Source organism: Camelus bactrianus, chromosome 4 (genome assembly GCF_048773025.1).
Source record: "Camelus bactrianus isolate YW-2024 breed Bactrian camel chromosome 4, ASM4877302v1, whole genome shotgun sequence".
Taxonomy (NCBI): Eukaryota; Metazoa; Chordata; class Mammalia; order Artiodactyla; family Camelidae; genus Camelus; species Camelus bactrianus.
The window spans coordinates 34,428,018-34,450,809 of record NC_133542.1 but is presented as its reverse complement, the minus strand read 5'-3'; the positions used below and the strand labels follow the sequence as shown (position 1 = coordinate 34,450,809).

The 22,792-nt window shown below is 42.3% G+C and overlaps 1 protein-coding gene across 5 annotated transcripts in view; it reads right to left on the bottom strand.

Annotated features, from left to right (window-relative positions):
* The window catches only part of PIP5K1B (phosphatidylinositol-4-phosphate 5-kinase type 1 beta), a 363,978-nt gene that overhangs the window by 237,346 nt on the left and 103,840 nt on the right, over positions 1–22,792 (bottom strand). The window contains exon 1 of one of the 5 annotated variants that reach the window (XM_045504994.2): positions 17,094–17,211. The exons of the other annotated variants lie outside the window; for them this stretch is intronic. The gene's annotated coding sequence lies outside the window, so the exon portion shown is untranslated. Of the gene's footprint in view, positions 1–17,093; positions 17,212–22,792 lie in introns of those variants that run through there. 5 annotated transcript variants of the gene reach the window in all.

Sequence of the window (22,792 nt, the reverse complement as noted above, 5' to 3'; positions counted from 1 at the left end):
AGTGATCAGTTATTGGGCCCCTACTATAGGCAAGATACCATGATAGACACCATCGCGGTCGCGGTATAGCTTTGGCCTCTATCTGTGTAACCAATATAGCACCATAAAATTTTAGCTCTGAGAAGGACTGAATTTTATAAACAAGCAAACAGGCACAAAGTGTTGACATATACTGAAATATTAAACTTTTAATACATCTGTAAAGTTTTACAAAGTTATTCCATACATACATATATACACATTTAATATGTCAGACGGTCATATTCTTTAATAACTCTTTTGCAGACTAGACCAGGAGTTGGGGAATCTGGTACTGTCAGAAATTAATTTTTTTTGAAACGTATTGAGGTGATATTCACATAACATAAAAGTAACCATTTTCAAGTGAACAATTCAGTGGCACTTAGTACATTCACAATGTTGGGCAGCCACCACCTCCACTAGTTTCAAAACTACTGCAGCGCAGCAATATCTTCCAGATGAGCCCCACTCCTCATACTAACTGTTTCTCTATGAAGCCTTTGATTCCCTGAGGAACTTTTGAAGTCATTCAGCGTAACTGGGCAACTCTTTCTACTCCAGAACCATTTAACAACTATCCATCTAAGTGTCTGTCAGCAAAGGGAAGAGCCATACAATTACTCAGAAAAGCCAGTCAATAGAAACATCCATGAGAGCCAACTAATCACGCCTTCAGCAGCCAGATGTTTATTACCTGAATTATTCACTGCGTCTATGGTCTCCTTTCCATCTCGTAGTGAGTCTGCACAGAGCCCTCATGGTGTGCTGGGGCCCCAGCCTACAAGAGACCAATTCACAGGCTCTCTACGTAGGACCCCCTTTTGCAGGCAGGGTTTATTACAGAAACTTCTGCATTTACTTGAAACTGACAATTACGGGTATGCTTTACAATTACCATGAATATTTACCTGCTACCTTACAAATATTTATTGTGCTAATCATAAAATCAACCACAGAGATGTGAGGGTTTGGTCCCAGAACACCACAATAAAGTGAATATTGCAATGATGCAAGCCACATGAATTTTCTGGGTTCCCAGTGCATGTAAGAGTTATATTTACACTATATTGTAGTTTATTAAATGTACAATAGCATTATATCTAAAAGAACAATGTACATACCTTAAGTAAAAATACTGCTATTGCTAAAAAATGCTAACCATGATCTAAGCCCTCAGTGAGTCATAACTTTTCTGCTGGAGGTTTGAAATACTGCAAGAATTACCAAAATGTGACACAGAGACACAAAAATGAGAAAATGCCATTGGAAAAATGACTGACAGACTTGCTTAATGCAGGATTGCCACAAACCCTCAATTCATAAAAAAATACAGTAGCTTTGAAGCACAATAAAGTGAGATGCAATGTGAAATGAGGTATGCCTGTCCCAGCATTTTCTGAGGGTTTGTCATGCTCCTAACACAGGTCTAAGTGCTTTCAATACATTATTTCATTTAGTCTGTCTTACAGAGGTTATAAGGACAGGTTAAGTGCCCCAAAGCATCGACTTTATATGCAGACAGTCAGAATTAAAAAGATGATCTATTTGACGTAAGAGAGGAAAAAAAGTGCTCTGATCTGCTAGGCATACTTCTTTCCTGAGACTGCATTGCCAATAACTATCCCTGAACCATTTCTATGAAGAATTCCCACGGTAGCTGGGATAAAGCAAAGCCACATGGCTTAACTTGGAAAGATGCTCCCAGGCAGTACCACGGAGAAGGAGCAGAGGTTTTGCACCTTTGAGAGACTCAGATATGCCAACTGTTCATCATCATCAGAAAAGCATTAGCAAACATTGGTTTCAATCCACGTCAAAGACATTTTCATTTATCCCTATGAAAGTACTCAAAAATGTTCCGACTCAAGACGGCACCTTGCCCCCAGTGCCATCTCCAGCACTCCTAATCCTCCTCACCCTAGACTATTTGTCTTCCCCTAGTTCTCATCACCACGTCACCCACGACATCATTTACTTACTCAGTGGGTGTATTCTTTCTCTTCTGTGCTAGAATGCAAGCTCACTGAGAATGGGGCGATCTTCGTTTTATTCTCTGCTGTGTCCCCAGTGCTGGGACACAATGGCCTAGGCGCATTCATCTTCCTTACAAAAGTAGACGATGGTATCTATTCAAAACACTTTCTAACATTTCACCCAAAACTCCTAAACGCTGCTAAATGTTTCGCACATTTGAATGGAGACACTGACACATCCACAAGCGGATGTCACAGCTACATCACTGAGGAGAAAGCTGTAATTATGGAATAAAAGAAATACCACTGACAGACGGAAGGGGGTTTTCTCATTGTTACGGCTTATCCAGGGGATTACACGGCAAGTTCAGTAAGTCTGCATGGCTGACAGGTGATCAGAGGATGCAAATGAGCCGCGATTCCTCAACTGTTAGGCTCGGGACTGGGGAGCAGTAGGGGGAGGGGCCAGGACAATAAAAGAAGGATGTTTAATTTCAAACACTGCTCTTTAAAACAGAAGTTACTACATATTTGGAAATGTTTCCAAATGCCCATTATTTCTGTAAAGGAAACCACAGAAGACAGTGTGATAACCTAGTGTGGCAGAGCACAGGTTAATAATTGTTTTCACTTATTAAACATTTTTCTAGGTACCAGGCCCTGTTTTGAGGCCTTCACATATATTACATCATTTGAATATCCTCACAACCACCCTGTGATGTAGATACTATTACTATTGTATAGATACTGAAACGAGGCTCAGAGGGGTTGCCTAACCTGCCTGGGACCACACAGCTACTTAGTGATGGAGCTGGGTTCAAACCCAGGAGTGACAGTCCAGGTGAGTGGTTCTAAACAGGGAGTGATTTGGTTCCCCAGGTGCTATCTGGCAATGTCTGGAGATGTTTTTTGTTTTCACAACTGGAGGGAAGGGGCTACTGGCTTGTAGCGGGCAGGAACGCTGCAAAGCCTCCTGCAATGCAGCGGACAGTCCCACAACCAAGAATTACCTGGCCCAAAACATCAACAGGCCAAGGGTGAGAAATCTTGCTCTAGAGCTGAAACTGTCTTTTTCAAATCTTGTTTTTTGCTGAAGCGTAGTTGATTTACAATGTTAGTTTCAGGTGTACAACAAAGTAATTCAGTTATTCATATACAAACATATATATATATATTTTTTCAGATTCTTTTCCATTATATGTTAGTATAAGAAACTGAATATAGTTCCCTGTGCTATACAATAGGTCCTTGTTGTTTATCTATTTAGAGCTTAGAAACTCTTAATCACTGATCTCAAAGTCTGGGAAACACCACCACGGATACAAGGACTCAAGACAGAAAACTAAATAACATGCCAGTAATAGGCAGTCAGTATATTAAAAAAAAGTGTATTTGTTTTCTGAGAATGTTGTAACAAATGACAACAAACTTAATGGCTTCAAACTACAGAAATGTCTTCCTTCACAGTTCTGGAACCCAGAAGTCCAAAATCAGTATTACTGGGTTGAAGTCAAGGTGCTGGCAGGGCTGTATTCCCTCTGGAGGCTCTAGGGGAGAGTCTGGCCCTTGCCTCTCTCAGCTCCCGGTTGCTGCCAGCACTCCTTGGCTGGTGGCCACATCATTTCAGTCCCTGCCCCCATCCTCACATCACCTTCTTCTCTCTGTGTCTCTATGTGTAACCCCCAGCCTCTCGCTTATCAGGCTACTGTGATGAGATTCAGGCCCATTTAGCTAATCCAGGATAATTTCCTCATCTCTAAATTCTTGATTTAATCACATATGCAAAGATTCCTTTTTCCAAATAAAGTAACAGCTATAGGTTACAGGGATTAAGGCACAGATGCCTTTGAAGGGCCACTTTCCAGCTACCACAAGGAGGTATTACACACCCATGTTACCCCTGAAGGAATTTTAAGGCATGTGCCCAAGGACACGTGGCTAACAAGCAGTGGAGGTGGGATTTGAACCCAACTCTGACCAGCTCTGAGGCTCATTGTCTTTTCTCTCTACCACAACACTGATGAAGGCTGAAGAAAAGATCTTAAACTAGCAGGCTCCAACCTCTGAGTGGGGACTAATGCAAGAGACTAAAAATCCAAAAGTGTTCCAAGCATCGCCAATCAAAATTATGAAAGCACAAACTTCCATGGTGTGAGGGTCTCAAGAATATTTGTGCTACTTCATTATTTTTTTACATAATTTAGTGATCATTTCTTGCCCCTTGGGAGGTATCGCATATAAAGAATGACCTATAATCCTTGCATAGAACAGCCTACAGCTTTCTTCCCGCGTCTTAAGTAATATGCAACAAATTACAGCTTTAACTGCACATGCTCCTTCAAAATTTGTACTTGATTATGGACTAAAACCCCAAGCTTATCGTAAGACAAAGTGACTGCCAATGGAAGGAAGGATATGGTGGGTCTATGTTGTGCGTAGATGCTGGAGTTTTCATAACCCCAGAAATTTTTTTGATATTAAAAATATTTGGTATGCAGCCATAAAAAGGAGTGAAGTATGTATTCATGCTACAACATGGATGAACCTTAAAAACATGTTACGAGAAAGAAGCCAAATACAATGGGACACACATTGTATGATTCCATTTATACAAGATATCCAGAAGAGTTAAGTCCATAGAAACAGAGAGGAGATTACTGGTTGCCTAGGGCTACAGTGAGTGGAGAATGAGGAGTGACTGCTTAGCGGTATGAGGTTTTATTTTAAAGTGATGAACATGTTTTAGACTTAGATGGAGGTGGTGGTTGCCTCTGTTTTTCACTTTAATATGGTTAATTTTATGCCACATACAGAGGCCCAAACCCTAGGGTAGACAGCCCATTTCTTTAGAATATAGTGTTAAATCATATTCTGGTTCAATTCCTAGAATGGTGGCACCTAGCCAAGAAATCATGATCCATTTTCCATGACCTTGGACAGCATCTGTCATCTACTACACTACTTTTTGGACTTTCATAAGAAGTCTTAAAGAACAGGAAATCATAAAGATTTTAAATTCACTTTTTAATATTTACTAATAATATAAGAAATACTTGGTGTAAAAAAGAGTTACATTTGGCCAACATTTATAATCAAGTAACACCAAGGATAAAAACTTTACCTCCCACTCTCCTAAAATAAGTTGCCTATTTGGCTTTTCCTATTAAAAAAAAACCTGATGAGATAATAAAATGAAAGTGCTCTGCCAACCCTGAAGCACCTTGCAAATGTAAGGGATTATTATTAGTGTAAATAATGATAATCATCAAAAGGACAGCAGAAGGTAAAATACTGCCATGTGGCAGTTCACACTTTAAAACGACACAGCAGTAATAACTCACCACAGATATGGGTGGTCAATTACTGTACAATCAACAGACAGTAATTAAGCAACAAACGTCAACAGCTACAGTTTCGATTTGATAATAACCAGACAGAACAGACCAGAAGAATGTGCACGCCTGAGATAAGAGTCCCTCTTTCTGAAGTGAGTACCTCAGGGTTGTGGCCTCAGGGAGTCTGGACTGCCCCAGGGGCCCTCCACCAGTAAAACTTGTCAAAGAAAGAATGTAAAGTTCTCTGACTGAGGCCGGTTGGAGGTGGTGGGAGGGTTGTTGATCAGCCGGGGAAAGAATGAAAGTAAAGGCAATCCCCAAGCCTAGTTCAAGCCCAGCATCTTCCTTCATTAGAATCTAGCAGCTACTGCTCCCCCAGGAGGCAGATCCCACGACCCAGGAGCCCCCAGATGTGGGCTGAGGGCAGGGAGGGGACTGGCCACCTATAAACGCACCACATTCACAGGGCTGACTCTTAGAGAGGGATTCTCTTTCTGGGCTGGGAACTAGTCTTTCCATTCCAAATCGGTCTGGGGTCCTGTTGCTTTTGAGCAATTTGGAAGTGGTGAGCCAGGCCACAGCCTTGCTGTGAGGCCAGAGGACAGCTGTGATGACAGGGACAAGCCCAGGAAAGAGCTGAGAGTGCTGATCTCTGGACCATGCTGGCCACCAACCCATTTCATGACCTCACACCTAGCTTCTCTTCCTTGATGTGGTTATCTGTGAAATGGGGCAGTAGCCCTGCCTGGCCCTGCCTGCCTCAAACAAAGTTCTTGTTAGGAGAGACTGAGCATGCGTAAGACAAGACACTATAAACCCCTTAGAAGGAAACACAGGCAAACTTTCTCTGACATAAATCTTAGCAATATTCTCCTAGGGCAGTCCATCCAGGCAATAGAAATAAAAGCAAAAACAAACAAATGGGACCTAATTAAACTTATATTCTTTTGCACAGCAAAGGCGACCATAAACAAAACAAAACAACTTCTGGAATGGGAGAAAATATTTGCAAATGATGTGACTGACAAGGGCTTAATTTCCAGAATATATAAACAGCTCATATAACTTAATAGTAAGAAAATAAACAACCCAATCCCAAAATGGACAGAAGACCCCAACAAGTAATTCGCCAGTGGATACATACAAATAGCCAATAGGCACATGAAAAAATGTCCAATATCATTAATTATCAGAGAAATGTAAATCAAAACTACAACGAGGTATCACCTCACACCAGTCAGAATGGTCATCATTCAAAAGTCCACAAACGATAAATGTTGGAGAGGCTGTGGAGAAAAGGGAATCATCCCACACTGCTGGTGGGAATGTAGCTGGTACAGCCATTATGGAAAACAGTATGGAGTTTCCTTAAAAAATTAAAAACAGACTTACCACGTGATCTAGCAATCCTACTCCTGGACATACATCTGGAGGGAACTTTAATTCAGAAAGATACATGCACCCCAATGTTCATAGCAGCACTATTGACAATAGCCAAGACATGGAAACAACCTAAATGTCCACTGACAGATGACTGGATGAAGAAGCTGTGGTATATTTATACAATGCAATAGTATTCAGCCATAAACAAAGAATAAAATAATGCCATTTGCAGCAACATGGATGGACCTGGAGATCGTCATTCTAAATGAACTAAGTCAGAAAGAGAAAGAAAAATACCATATGCTATCACTTATATGTGGAATCTTAAAAAAAAAAAAGAGACACAAATGAACTTATTTACAAAACAGAACAGACTGACAGACATAGAAAATAAACTTATGGTTACCAGGGGGGAATGGGGGTGGGAAGGGATAAATTGGGAGTTTGGGATTTCCAGATACTAACTACTGTACATAAAATAGATAAACAACAAGTTTATGCTGTACAGCACAGGCAACTATATTCAATATCTTGTAGTAACCTATAATGAAAAAGAATATGAAAAAGAACGTATGTAAGTATATGTATGACTGAAACATTATGCTTTACACCAGAAACTGACAACATTGTAAACTGACTATTTAAAAAAAGCTATTATACATTGAGTTAAAAAAGAGAGAGTGTGAGCATGAAAGTGGGAGTGAGGGGAAAGGGGGACAATAGTGGGTAGAAAAGTACACAAAGTTCAGCCTTCTGTCAGCACTTCCTAAACTCCACCTGTACCTACGTGCAACCAAGACCCCAGATTTTAAGCATTAACATGAAAGAAGAGATACATTTGGGAAATGATAGCTTAAAGTTGACTTTTATTCTTGCCTTCATTCGTTTATTCAACAAATATTTTATAAGGATCAATTAGGCATGTATTACTGAAAAAAACTGACTTTTCCTTCATGGGGTTTACAATCTGATGGATGAGACAGAGACTATAAATGTGTGTTGTGAAAGAAATAAGGAGAATGCAGGGGTAGTAAATTAGGGGGAGGGAAGAGCTACTTGGGTCGGAGGCGTGGGAGGAAACCTATTCTTGGGCAGCAACATTTAAGAATCCTGAAGGCTCAGAAGGAGCCAGCAATGCAAAGAAGGGACGGGGAACAGGGAGGGGACATCTCACGGTGGGGTCAGAGATATAGCATGAGCCCAGGCCCTGGAGGAGGAAGGTCAGGAAAGGAAGAGATTAGGGCAAAGGGGTGGGTATGGGAAGCACTGCCTCCTGAAAGAGTATTAGAGGATGTCAAAATGGACCAGTCAATCATTATGACACACAAGATCTCAGATTCCAAAGTGAAGTGCCAGGCCGAGATGCAGTTCTTCAGGGGACAATAACCCCAAACCCTGTTCACTGATCTTGAGCTCCTCGCCCACAGTGAAGGTGCAAACTGGTCAGGCTGGTGGCTAAAATGTGGCTAAACTGGTGGCTAGAAGGACAGGATACAAAAGTAAGCAGGGTGCAGTTCCGGTTGTAGTGTCAAGGGTTTTGGAAGAGATGGGATTAGCGGCCCTCCCCCTACTAGCCTAGTGAGGGACCTCAACAGGACAAGCCAGAGAGCAACAGACTCCTGCAACATGAAGACACGGTGACCTCATTGGTGACTTCTGCCTAAGAAACGTAAAGGACTAGAAGTAGGCCGGCCAGATACTGATGGACAAGCCAAAGGAAGTAGCAGGTGCACTGGGATCAGCCTGCAATCCCCAAGTTTGTGGGGAAAGATGTGTGAGTCTTGCCCAAGGACCAGACATGGCCCGTGCCATGAGCACACATGAGGGGCTACATCAGGCTCCGCCCAACAAGAGCCACATCTTACACAGCAATGGAACCAGCAGACGGGAGTCCACACGAACCAGGGGGCTTTCTAGAGACTGTGAAACAGTCACACCAAGGAAACTGAAGGTAAGAGGTCCCCAGAAACAAGGTAGAAGCCACAAAAGGGTCCCACCAGAGGGAAGAAATCGATTCTAAACACAACACAAAGACAGCTCTCCTGCGACACTGCCTGCCAATCAAAATTTTCTAGCTCCCCTTCCTGTCCTCCCCACCTCTCCCCAAGCTGGAAGTGATAGCTACTGAGTAAGCAAGAGGAAAAGGGTCCCACCACAGCCCCTTCTCCCAGCAACAGGCCCCCACTGGAGGAAGGGGAGCAGTTTTAAGTAGGAACGAAGTTGGAAGTTGGAAGCTTTGAGTATTGCCTGATACTAGGCATTTTCAGTATTTGGCACATTAAACTGGGACTTTTTATTATGTAAGAGGAATCAGAATAGTCATGGGGTATGTTTTCATCCAGAAACAGGGGAAATGCTTTCCACTGAATAAATTTTAATGGGAGAGTGGGAGACTAGATAAACTTGTTTTTTGACGGTCTCTCATGAAATCTACTTGTTGGCGGCACATTACACATGAAACTGCTTCATGGCAGCACATCTCATGGAAAATGTACTTTCCAGAAAGGAGTTCTGCTGTGCCCCAGCTTGAGCACGAAGATCCCCGCCCTTTCTGAGTTCCCCCGGTAACACCCTCCAACCTTGGCAGGACCATGCAGAGTCTTCAGCAGCTGTAGCAACTGATGCTACTGACCTGCTGCCCACAGCAGAGGTCTCGCCCCATACTGTCTCCTCCTCTTCCAGAAACACACACGGTTCAGGAGGGGATCCCTGCCACCAGGAGCCACCACCATGCTCACCTCTGATCCACATGAAATAGGCTCTGAGTTCCCAACTTTGAGCCTCACAAGTGTTCTCCTTAGATGTCACCCTTATAGGATTCCTTCCACTGAGATCCAGCTGAGAAGCCCAGATCTAACAGTAAACCCAAGGATATCAGTCCCAAGATGGTGGCCTCTCTAACTGCTTCCATTCATTCTCCCTTTGTCTTACGGGTCCATGAGAAGCTTATCTTAGAACGCAGAGCAGTAAAATATGAAACAGACCTCATCTTCAATAAACCAGCACTTTGGTCCAGCAAATGTGCAAAGTCAACAGTTTCAGCATCATATATTGAGTAGGTTTTAGCAAATCGACACACACTGGCCGAGTCTTTATGTTACTAGAAACATTTCTACTGAATACATGCTATACATGATATATATGTCCTACCTTGAAGAGCATTTGTTTAAAATCAAGACAATTTTAAAAGATGTTTCTGAGCCTGCCGTCTACTAAGTTTTGAGCTCTGTAAAGGCAGAGACTGTGTCTCATCTGCTTTTGTGTCCCTCGGGGTCTAGCATGGAAATTGGGACATAAGAAGGTTCAATAAAGTCCTGTGGGCTGATAAGGGAATGAACAAACAAATGAATATCCTGGCTTACATTGTAAACTAGATTTATGTAGATACTGCAAAGGAATGTTTTTAAAAAGGGAGACGACCTGCTATCCACCATTGTTGACTATTCCATTCTATTCCCCACTGACAATTTTTACTATGCGCATGTGAATCTTCTAACTGGATACTTTCATGTTATTTTGTATACAAGATTTTTCTAAGGCTACTCTTTCTCTAGGCCCCTGAGACCAGGTCGACTGCCCATTCACCCCAACAGAGAAACAGTCAAAATGCATCGTGGTATGTGACTCCATCTAAGGGATCCAAATTTCAGGTCTCTCAGAGGGAATAACACTGCTTTAAAACAGATACGTTGAAAAGAATCGACTTTCACCTCTTTACGGAAGGATCTTTGGGGGCGAAGCAGAAAGAGGACAGGTTCGCTAGCATATGGTTGGGAGGCGTCAGACACCAAAGAAGAAAGGTCACAAGATCTGGAGTTAGGTCTGCAGCCAGTCATGTCTTGGCTCTGCTGGGCCTCAGCTTCCTCATCTGTGAAATGGAGACCATCATGCCTATCTCGAAGAGCCGCTGTGGGGAGAAGGTGGGAATGTATGGGGGCTCTCGTTACAGTACCTGACACATAATGTGGGCTCAAGCAGTAGTTTTGTTACCATTATCTACACATAAAGAGAATCACAGACACCTACCTGCATATTTAAAGATGATTTTATATATGGGTGGCCCACAACTCTTAAAGGAGTCGAGATCCAAGATTCTGCTGTTTGGAACTCGGAATGCATTTTCCCGTAGGAACAATGCTATCGATCACAGAATTTTAGAATTAGAAGGGGCCTCAAAGCTCATCCAGAGATGCAGTACAACTTCCCACTTAACGGAATATTTCCTAATATAGGCTCCCTGGTGTTTAAGTTTCAGGTAAGCCCATCATAACCAGTATGATCTTATAATGGAGTTAAAACACTACACGCAAGACAGGAACGCAAGCAATAGAAAATAGTAGAAAATTATTCTGAAATGTTGAGCCATAGTTCATCTTCACATGTTCTTCTAACCTTAGTTAAGATTATCTTCCCACTCAGAAATCCTTGATGTAGAAAATGGGGAGACAGTTTCTTATTTCTTATCTATCCCGCCCCTCCTCATACCCAACACCTGCCACAAAAAAACTCCCTGTTAATATGTGATGGGAACTTTATCTGCAGCATGAACAAAATGCAGCAGGCCCCGGAAGGAGAGAGAGATAACTGGGGGGAGGGAGGGGGGAAGGGTGTTCAAGATATGCTTGTGGAGCAGGGCACAAGGAGGAAGGCCTTGGTTAACAAGTTCCCCTCCTTCGTCACTTTGCTCAGCAAAAGCTGGTTGTGCCCAAATCCAGACTATTGGCAGTGGTCATTTGAGACTCCGATGGATCATATGCAGATGCCATTTTTTAAGGATTAATCTGTCAACCTCAGTCTGACCCCTGGCTTGACCCATGCTGACCCCATGCAGTGGGCAGCCAAAAGCCACAGAGTGGTATTCTGTCCTGCTTGTCTTTGAAATGGCAGAAGCTGGATGTTTGTACTTACAGGATGTTCACCAGGTAAATGTATTTAGCTTGGCAAGTGCCTATAATGTTGTCTCCAAGATGGAAAATTCAGAAGAAACTGCAGAAATGACCAAGGGAATCTGGTTTTCCATAAACGTTCTAAGCACTACTCAGATGATGTGGGACAACACTCAAGACATAATGTTAAATGAAACAAGTCATTTTATGAAACGATATATACAGTATGAATTCAACTTTGAATACATGTACACACCATGTTTCCCACATTCTTACATAACTTTTTAGAAAAAAGATGGGATGGAAAGACTCCAAAACATGATTTTGTCTGTGTTATGGAAATACAGGGTGTGTTTATGTATGTATGTCTGTGTGTGTATATTTATTTATAATTTTTGGTGCTTCCCAAGTTTGGTTAAATGAGCAATTATATTTAAAGGGGTAAAATGGCATTTAGAAGCACTAATTAGAGATGTTAAAGCTAAAAGGATCCTTAGAAATGACCTAATCCAACACTGCCTCCAACCCCTCTTAATTTTATAGGGAAAACACCTCTAGCCCCTCAGGTGTCTTATGAGCCTAATGTTTTATAACTAGTGGAGAACTAGCCAAACTGTGGCTTGAACTCAGATCTTGTGACATTTATGGTCTGCACCACTCCCATGATATCACAGTGCCCTACAGTCAGGGAGTAATGAACTTCAGAAGGAAATACTCCATGAGGAAGGAGCAAGTCTAACTGTGCACACCTACACTTCTCACTAAATAAATATTTGCTGAGAGTCATGTCATAGTTTTATGACATGCAAACAACTCGGTTGCTAAAGGAGCTCCGCTGACTTCATCAGAGCCATCTACCGACCCAGAGTCCTGGTTTCAACGTCTTTACTCCTGCATTGCGGAGAAGCCCACCTTCGAGACCTTCAAGACAGAAGTGTATCAGAAGGCACCTCTGTCCTTAGCCTAGACATCTCTTGTGACGAGGGAAGAGAAATGGCTTATTTTCTGTCTCCGACTGTTGCTAACGACACATGTAACAGTCACTTAACTTCCATTCCATCCTCTCATGCTGTATTAGAACTACTTAACATTTATGCAGCCCCAAAACACACGGAGAAAGCAGACAGACTGAAAACCTTCTTTAGAAGCACTCTTATCCTAAAGGTTTTAAGTACTCCCTATTTATAAACATGAAGCCTTATTAGGAACAGAGCACCATCTAAATCTGACAAAAAGATCACGGTTCCAGGATCTTTCATTTCCTAACCGAGGAAATTCAGACATTTGGGTAAACACAGGGTATAGAGCAGCCCTGGGCCACAGGGAAGTGGCCTCCCATTTTGCTCTGCTTATCTTGAGCTGGTTGGGCTGGGAAAGCTTTTTAGGCAAGGGGTGGGAAGGTGGCTTCCAAGGACAGTAGCAGAGGACTGGCCACAGGTGGCAAGTCAAAGAACCGATTTTCAGATAGGCAAAGAGAATTTAACCCTGGTCAAAGGCACAACAGGTAGGTTTCCTACCCACTGTGCTAACCAGAAACATAGTATGTGACCCCAAGATAGACTTACGGTGGGCAGAGAGCACGCAGGAGTCTGGACAATACATCAGTTGCCTGGGTTAAGCAGTAATTAACTTAGACTTAGAACATGAAGTTATTAGCTGTGCATGTCACTCAAAATAACGTAAAGCTTAGACCACGCAGAGGAACAGCAAAGCAGGAAGTATCGAATGTAGGCTACAAAAATGCTGACTCTGGAAGAATTTATGGTAGAAGAAGTCTAAGGAGAATTTTGTTAAGAGCAGGCTGAAAAATCCTGCAACCTGAGGCAAAATATTCCTCCCACAAAAATTATTTCGATATTGAGGGAAGCCCTCAAAGGAAACTGAAATTTGTATGTTTAACTATAAATGCTGAAGCCTTAAATATTTTAAAGGTTTAAGGAAAGAAGGTAATGTGCCAAAGATCTCTCTGCTTTATTTTGTCAGTCAAAATAAAAACATCTAGAATGGAACAAGGACCATACCAAGGTATCTCTCAGAGTCTCAACTCTTAAGAATTTAATCCACGTAGATAAGGCAAAAGAAGCAAAAGGCTAGATTGTATGAAGATGCATGACACAATGTGTCCTAGAAGAGCAAAAATAAAAACACTAGATCACACTGATGACTAACCAGAGGGGGAAATTAGACTAGACAAGAGTCAATTAAATCACATGAAATATTTTCAACCCCTTTAGAAATTGTAACATGGAAGATATACATTAGGAAAAACATAAAGTTTAAAAATTCAAAATTAAACATTCATTATGGTTACAACTAAGTCAAAATAGTGGTGCTGGGGAGAAACCTAGCAGAAGAGGCAAGGATCAGGGGTTAATGGCCGCCAGGATGGTCCAGGGTAAGCTGATGGAGGATGAAGATGCTGAAGGCAAGGGTCGCCTGGGTAAAGCCATGGGGAACTTTTTGGGCTGGTGAAGAGGCTCCAGTCTCATCCAGAAATCCCAAGGGGTGGGCCTGCAGCCTAAACAAAAAAAGACGTAGGTCTCCTAAGGACAGCGCTTCATTACCCTTGGAAAGAAGGGTTGAAAATAAGGATGGGCTAACAGAGTCCTGAAGGAGGGAGACCTGAAGGAACTTGCAGATTAAAAGAAAATGGAGCCCATTTCAGAGAGGGTCTGATAAGATCTGTTTAATCCAGAAAAATCTGGTAGGTGCCATTTAGTCTAGAAATTTGGCCAAATTTACCAAGGAACCTGAGGATGAACTCGTAACATTCTGATACAACATGAGGGCGGGAATGGGGCAAAATGATTAGCTTCCCCCACCCTTTGCCATCCCCAACCTTCAGATAAGAAAACTAGGACCCAGAAAGGCGATGCCAACTGCTTGCCCAAGCTGACGACAAGTTGATGGCAGGGCCAGGGTTAGCACCCAGGTCCTTTCCTCTCATTCCAGCAATTTTTATATTATACTTTGTTCTTATATCAACCATGTATAGGTGGACCCACCATTCTCCCACCAAACATGAACTAAACATGAAATAATCATTTTCACCATACAAGTACTACTGCTTTCATCTTAAATTGGGGGGATATTCAGGAAAGCCAAACAAAGAAGAAAGTGAACTGCAGTTTCAGTTCTAAAAACCTCAGTTTTTAAAAAATTCTCATCATTTCTAATAAATCTATCTAGTTGGGCTTGGCCCATCTTCATAGTTGGTGGATACTGATTTCATAGTGTGACGCCTTATTCTCTGGGTTTAGCTAACCCACTGAACTTTGCATCATCAATCCCATAAAACATATGACTTTTAACAGATTTCTATCCAAGTTTTAAGGATCTTTTTTACTTTGGGGATCAAAGAAAAAATAGTTCTGACAGTAGAAACTTCTTTCCAGGCTGACATTCAGCCGTTAATTATGCTATGGCATATGAAAAGAGTCCGCTGTGAATTTAATTATTCCATCATCCTCCAACTTCCCCCTATCATGCGCCTAAGGAGAACTGTGAGAGATTTTTGTCAAGTGCTTCACAATGTCTATGTCATTCTCTTCCTCTATTCATCTAAAACCTTTATCTAAAAAAAAAAAAGTCACTCCATGTTAGTAAAATTATGCTGGTTCCTAGGGGTCAATGCAATGCCTTCTACAGGCTCATAAATCATTTATACAATGACAATTCAGAATTTTTTCAAAGGAGCATTTCTACCTTGATAGTTTTAGGAATTCAACTTTTTCAAAAGCTCTACAGAACATCTGCATGTCTCGGGGCTTCCGGAACTTCTCCCACTCTCCAAGATTTACTCAACAATCACTGGCAGGGACTTGAGAGATGGTATCTACTAAGTCTTTCAACACTCTGAGATATAATCTAGCATGCCCTAGAGATGTGAACTCATTCAAATTACCCAGATGATCTTTCACTGTCTTCTAAATTCCTTTTAATTCTTTTTCATTTTGAAGACCATTCTCTTTAATGGGTAAGTGAAAACAAAATAGTTCTGTATACTTCATATATTGACACCAGCCTTATTCACTAAAGTCCATCTCTGTCTCTATTCTTCTAGCTCCATACACAACTAAAAAGCAAAACAAACTAAAACACTATTCTCAAAGTACAAATGACATACCACACATACTACACACTGAGACACACACACACACACACACACACCAAAAATGTTCAACCGAGCCAGTAAAGGAATGAAATGAACACAACAACAAAATGCTATTTTACAGTAAACCAATAAAATGTACCTTTTAAGTGATAAAAGCAATGCTGATGAGGTTGTAGGGAAATGGACATACTCATATATTTACCAATAATGCAACTATGTATTTAGAAAGCAAATGTATCATGAGATGTTCACGTCCTTTGCTCCAGAAACCCTACACCTGCACGTTTATCTTAAGGGACACATTACAAAAGGAAAGAAGGTCCAAGTATCCGAATACCTCTTTAGGAATCTCATAATAGCCCAAACTGGATATAGTCTAAGAATCCAACAATGGCAATGGTTAAGTGAACCACAAAATACCAACTGTAGTTGGCGGCATAATGCCTTCCTGCTACCCCCCACCCCCCTTGACCCAGAACAAAGACATGAGCGTCCTGCTCCCAGAACTTGTGAATATGCTACTTTACATGGTAAAAGGAAAGTTCCAGATGTGATTAAATTAAGGATTTTGAGATGGGAGGTTATCCTCAATTATCCAGGTGGGCTTAATGTAATCTCAAGGGTCAGAGTCAGAGAAGGAGACGTGAGGACAGAAGCAGAGGTGAGAGACAGAGACTGAAGAGGGGCAGAGCGGGGGAAGAGAGATGTGCGGATGCTACGCTACTGGCTTTGAAGATACAGGAAGGGGCCATGAATCAAAGGGTACGGGTACCTCCAGAAGCTGGAAAAGGCAACGCAACAGAGCCTCCCCTAGAGCTTCCAGAAGGAACACCACCCTTCCAACACCTTAATTTTAGGAATTCTGACCTCCAGAATGATAAGATAATAAATGTGCTTCTTTTCTGGTCACTAAATCTGAGGTAATATTTTACAGCAGCAGGAGAAATCTGAGGACTGCATAGCAATAAGAGAGAAAGTAACATATGTAGATGTAAAACCTGTACACAATTACTACTATGTAAAATATACAGAAAAACAGATCAAGATTCCTAGATTAGGAGGAAAATCTGCTAACAGATGAAGAGACCTTTTAACTGGTGTCCCCGCTTCTGCCCTTGAGCCCCTAGCACCCTGAGCAGTCAGAGTGGTCCTTTATAAATATGAAACCAGATTCCCTCATTCCTCTTCTCAAAACCCTCCAATAGTTCCTTTCTCCTCAGAGGAAAAGCCCAAGTCCCAAGAAAGCTCTACAGAGCCCAGGTCCTCAGCAGTGCAGAGCTCTGGGGAGAGCCACTCACACACACTTTACGTGACTGGCATCCCTGAAAATGTGCAAGACACCCCCCCCTTCCCCGGCCAGGCACGGTCTGCCCACACTCACCCCATCTCTCTGGCCTTCGCGTTTACTACTTTCAGTCTTGCTGACGCCACTCCAGCCTTACCCGCCACCTTGCTATTCCTGGAACATACGAAGCACACTCCTTTGTACTTTTTGCACTCACTGTTCCTGCTGCCCCAAGTACTAAACATCCAGGTATAGGTTTCCTGGAACAAAGGGCAAGAAAATCTTATATATTTGCTCTCCAAACACATAGTTACATCATTGGTAAATATCTGAGTGTGTCTGTTTCCCTACAACCTCAGGAGCATTGCCTTTTAGCTCTTAAAAGATGTGTGTCCTTGGTTTGTTATAAAATTACGTTTTGTGTTTGTTAATTTCTTCATTGGCTAGGTTGAACCTTTTCAATGTGTGCATGTCTAAGTGTGTAGTGTCTATAGTACGCCATTTGAATTTTGATGATTCATTGCCTTGCTTCTCTCCACTTTCTACTTAAATGTCACTGCCTTATGAAGAGGCTTTCCTTGGCTACCTTATATTAAATGACAGTCCCATCGCCCTGCCCCACAACTCCTCAGTCCCCTATTCCTGCTTTACTTTTCTCTACAGCATCTATTACCATGTCATACTAAAAAACCCCTACTTGTTACCCATCTCTCTGCCCTGGAGTGTAAACTCCACGAGGGCACAGACTTTGCCAGCTTCAGTCACTGATACGTCCCCAGACCTAGATAAGCTCATGTGGTAGATGGTCAATACATATTTGTTGAGTGAATGAATTAAGATTAGAGATAACTTCAGAGAAATGAAAAGAGCTCCCACTTTAATAGAGCTGGTTGAAAGGTGAACCCACACTAATAACTTCATTTAGTGCAGTCGTCACATTGGTTTAACAAACTAGCTAAGTCACTTTTGATGATCCTATTTTTAGAAACTCTGAGTTCAATCGCACATCTTCTGTGCATGCCTTTTAAAAATCCGAACTAATCCTAAAGTGTCCTCTGAAGCCACATTAGTGCCTTTAGATGCTGTCTCCCATCTCTCATGAAGTTTCATCACTGTGTGAACAGAATTTCATTTTTCAGAAACTCTCATCTCCTCTGAGTCACATATCCCTCAAAGCCATGGGATCCAATGTATTTCCACTGAATGTTTTAAAATTTGCTTTTCTAAAGCCCTGGCAACATGTCTTATGACAAGTTTTTTCTCCATGCTTACAAATTCCCAGAGATCTAAGATAGGAAATACGTCAGATGAGTCAGGAGCATCTTGTAATGTTCAGAGAGTATGGTGGTGCATCAAGGGACACGGGGGCTGACTGCAAGACGAAACAGAAAAGGAGTCAAAGCTGGAACCATCTGAGTCAGAAAATAAAGTAGTATGGGACTGTAACCCAAAGTACAACAAATATGAGTCCATATAAATAGACGGTTGAAGAAATAAACAAATGGAGAAGAGACAAATCTCCCATGTGGAAAATTTCCACATGGTTTTCTAGAGACTCCTCCTTAAAAGAAGAGGAACACAACTCTCTACTCTTTAAGTGTGAGCTGCACATAGTGACCTCCTTCCAAAGAGTCCAGTATGGAAATGGAGGGGAAGGAAAAGAGTGACGTCACTGTGGGGAAGCCAGGCAAGCACCACTTCAGCCAGGTAATTAAGACCAACAGCAACAGTGATATCGTTTGACTAGGATGTCCCCTAGATATGAGGAGAAAGGCACTTTATCTCCCCAAGACCCATCACCCCACTCTCATCATGAGAAAAACATTAGACAAACGTCAACCTAGGGATATTCTATAAACCACCTGACAGTAATTCTCAAAATGGTCAAGGTCATCAAAAACAAGGAAAATCTGAGAAACAACCAGTAGGAGCCTAGGGAGACATGACAAGACGTAATGTAGCAGCCCAGATGAGATGACCAAAAAAATAGTAGGGAAGAACAGTAAGTGTGAATAAAGTGTGGACTTTAGTTAATTATAATGTATCAATATTGGTTCATGAATTGGGACAAATATACCATACTAGTGTGAGAGAGTCACAGGGAAAACTGGGTGTGAAGTACATGAGAATCCTCTGAACTATATTCTTGAGAGTTCTCTAAATCTAAGAATGTTCTAAAATTAAAAATGCATTAAAAATAAGTCCAGGAGATCATGACCACTGTCTTCAAAGGCTCCTCCATCTTCTACCTCATGAAGTAATTCTTCTTTAGAGGTTAAGTCCAATATAACAACTTCCTTTGTTTTATTCTGAGACGTGATCCAAAAAAGGTCAAAAGGAATTAGATTTTTTTTTTTTTTTAGCCCAATTACCCAGCCAGCAGAAGCCATCTCCTACTGCATCCTCCAGTTTTGCAGTTTGTGTCGACAAGGTATCATCAGCCTTGGCCTCCATCTGTCTGGTTAGCAGAATGTCCCCATGACAATCAAACTGATGTTTTGTTTTTTTCCCTTTTAACTTCACCAAATGCTCTGCAGAATGGTTCCTCCATCAGATTGTAGATTTATAGGTAAGCGTGTTCCTCCCTCTTTATCAATTATGTTTCTCCTCTTCTCTTCCACGGATGGGAGAGAAAGTTCCATCCCTGGGAGTCTCAGGACCATTTGGGCAGGTAGCCATGGGAGCAAGTATCAATCTCTACATTAAAGAAAAGAAGCATGGGGGAAGGGAGCCGGACCTTCTCCATCTGGTCCTTCAGGCACATTCTGGACTCACCTGCCTGGTACCACCAGTCCTCACTGGCTAAGCTCCTAACCAAGTGGTGGAGATGCAATGGGGGAAGCTTTGAGTCTTTGTTCTTGCTGTCCTTCCCTCCCATCCAGGCCATTTCCCTATTCTCTTGTTTCTTCCAGCTTCATTAACCCTGTGTGCCTCCCACACAGGAGTGATCTTCCCCTTCTCTGAACTCTCCTAAACCCCATCTTACTCACTTTGCATTCTTAATCCCATTGGTTGTCTTCTGAGTGTTATCTCCTCAACTACACTGCAAGCTCCTCACCTGAGAGACCTTCACCTACTTTTCATATACACTCTGTGCACTGACCAAACTGTCCAGTAAACATCAGCAAATATTTGAGTGCTTGCCACTAAGTGCTTAATCTGCCAACAATGCAGTAGGCACATAATTACCCCCATTTTATAGCTGAGAACACTGAGGAATAAAGGAGTGACTTCTAGGGTCACATGAAAGTTGCAGGGACAGAATTTGAACTCAAATTCAAGCTCTTAACCATCATGGTGCAATTCACTGCCTCCTAATAAATACTGCCTAGTTAAGTGATCTTTTATGGAGTCTAGGTATTTCAATACGTAGTGATATCAGAAGGCAGATTAAAAATGCTTGGTCTGTGGGCCCCATGTTGGCCGAGAACATTTTTATTCAACTGTCCCCGCGCCCCCGCCAACCCCATCACCAAAATGTAAAAGTCATGTAGAGTTTGTATACAACGCAGGCAAAAGCACTCAATGGAGACAGCACCAGAACAAAATTCTTTGGGCAACACTCTGGTTAGCCATCCTTCTTCACACACGAACCTGTCAGGAGGACTGACAGACATGGAATGAACAGAGGAAAACAAAACATGCAAGCCTGCTCCAGCTCCCACTGCAATGCCAGGCTGGCTCATATGCTTTGAGGAAACCAGGAAGAGACAGGGCACCGTGCTAGGTAAGTAACCAGTGCCCAGCGCCAAGCCGCGTGAGCACGAGGACACACAGCAAGGTCCTCTTTCGCCATCTGCTTCTCATTTCCCACTGGCAATTTTGTGGTTGGATGATCAGCTTCTTAGGAGAGTTCTAAAAGTAAGTTATCACCAATTCAATTACACAAGTATATGAGTATTCACAGTCACCCTGTGGCCCACAGCTAAATTAAACCACTGTCCTTTCTACTGGAGGAAGATGGTGCTGAACTCCTCAGAAGGTGCGAAGCATCAGAATTGGTGTAAGGCTCCAAATTTTTCATCATCATCACCAGCAGCACCACCAGATGATGAGCTTTTTAAAAGATGCCGGTACACTGTGCCAGCAATCAAAGATAAAGCCCACTCCACCCAACAAAGGATGACCAGGCTTTGCCTAAGGGACAGACGGACCTCTCTACTCTGCCTGGTTCTTGCCATCGCCCTCATGCCAGCTGCTACCTAGCTCTGGGCGCTCCCAGAAAGCCTTGCCTAGGGAAAACACTGCCCTTCCTCCATCTGTTATATGTGTTAATTACTTCTCTTTTGGGCCCCACTAGCTTCTGTTACCAGACCCACACGTCTGGTTTAGCTATCAGATTTGGGACCAGTGCCTCCTCTTGTGATGTCCTTTTCACAAACAGTATGTAGCCATAGTTCTGAATTTCCCCCCAAAAATATGAATGAAGACTAAAACATATTGTGGCTGATCCTCATGTAGACAGAAGGGAAGATGCTAGCAGGGTGTAACTTAGAAACGGTGAGGGAATGAATTTCCTTGAATCCCAGGTAAGCCAAACACCAGATGAATACAGAGCTCCAGATACATCTTGAACAGCACTATAAAGTAACAGTGATCCATGTAATTCAGTCAGTAAGACTTGGGGATAAAGGGAACTGCTTTGGACAAGTTTCATTTATTGAAAAATAAACAAGAGACCCTTCTGCCCTCAAGGAACTTTCAGTGCAGCAGGAAAGACAAGACAGGCCTGCAAATAACTGAAAATACACACCAGTCCCATCAGAGAAGTATAAATAAAATGCTTATCTCCTCTACCTCACTATTTGCTCCATTGTCACAAAGGCTTCAAGAGCTTCTACCTTGGGACTAGTCACAGGAACCCCACTAAGGGCACTCGGGTAGAAAAGCAGGAGCCCCTGGAAGATGAAGATGGGCAGAAGGAGCCGCAAGTCATGTCCCTCGCTTCCCAGCCTTTCACGCCTCTAATCAAAAGGATTGCAATTTGCTGATTCTGAACTACTTCCTGAAATACAGTGAAAAGCAGGCAATATTTAAAAGCAAAGAGCATAATTCCAGCACTACCTCTTCTTTAAAGCGTGACTCTCAGAATAATTTCATAGCTGTGGCAGCCCCATGCACCAGCCCATCTTAAAATCTGGAGAGAACCACCATCACACACTACAACCTCAGAGGTTTAATCTGGAACCCTGAGGCAGGCTTTAACTCAAACCACATTCAGCACTTTGCCACCCTTCTTTTAACTGCATCATCTTTCCCCTAATTAAGCATGTCTGCCTGGCTCCCCTATTATAAATTCCTTGAGGGCAAGGACCGCTCATCTGGTTTTACTACTGCCTCCCCATCCCACCCCCTCGCTCTGTTACCCTTTTGTCCTCAGCACCTTACAAAACGCTTTGCAGATAAAAAAGTGAAAGGAAGTCACATTTACTTAGTTCCTGTTACTAGCACTCCTTTATATTAGTTAATGCTTTCAAGAATCCATTGAAGTGGACACCATCAGGCCCATCTTAGAGCCAGTTCTTTGTTAGCAGACAAGGATGTTGGATGATCTCAGACCCTGTCCACTGTACACAACGCAGCGTCAGGTTCACCTCTCCCCATACAAAACGTGCACATCCTATCCGGACACCAGGAGTAGCATTTTGGTGGAACAGATATTCCTACACTGATGTTACACTGAAATACTACAACTTTTAGTCACCAAGAGTTCTATATATTATTGTAACCTATAATGAAAAAGAATATGAAAACGAATACACATATGCTCATGTATGACTGAAATACGCTGTACA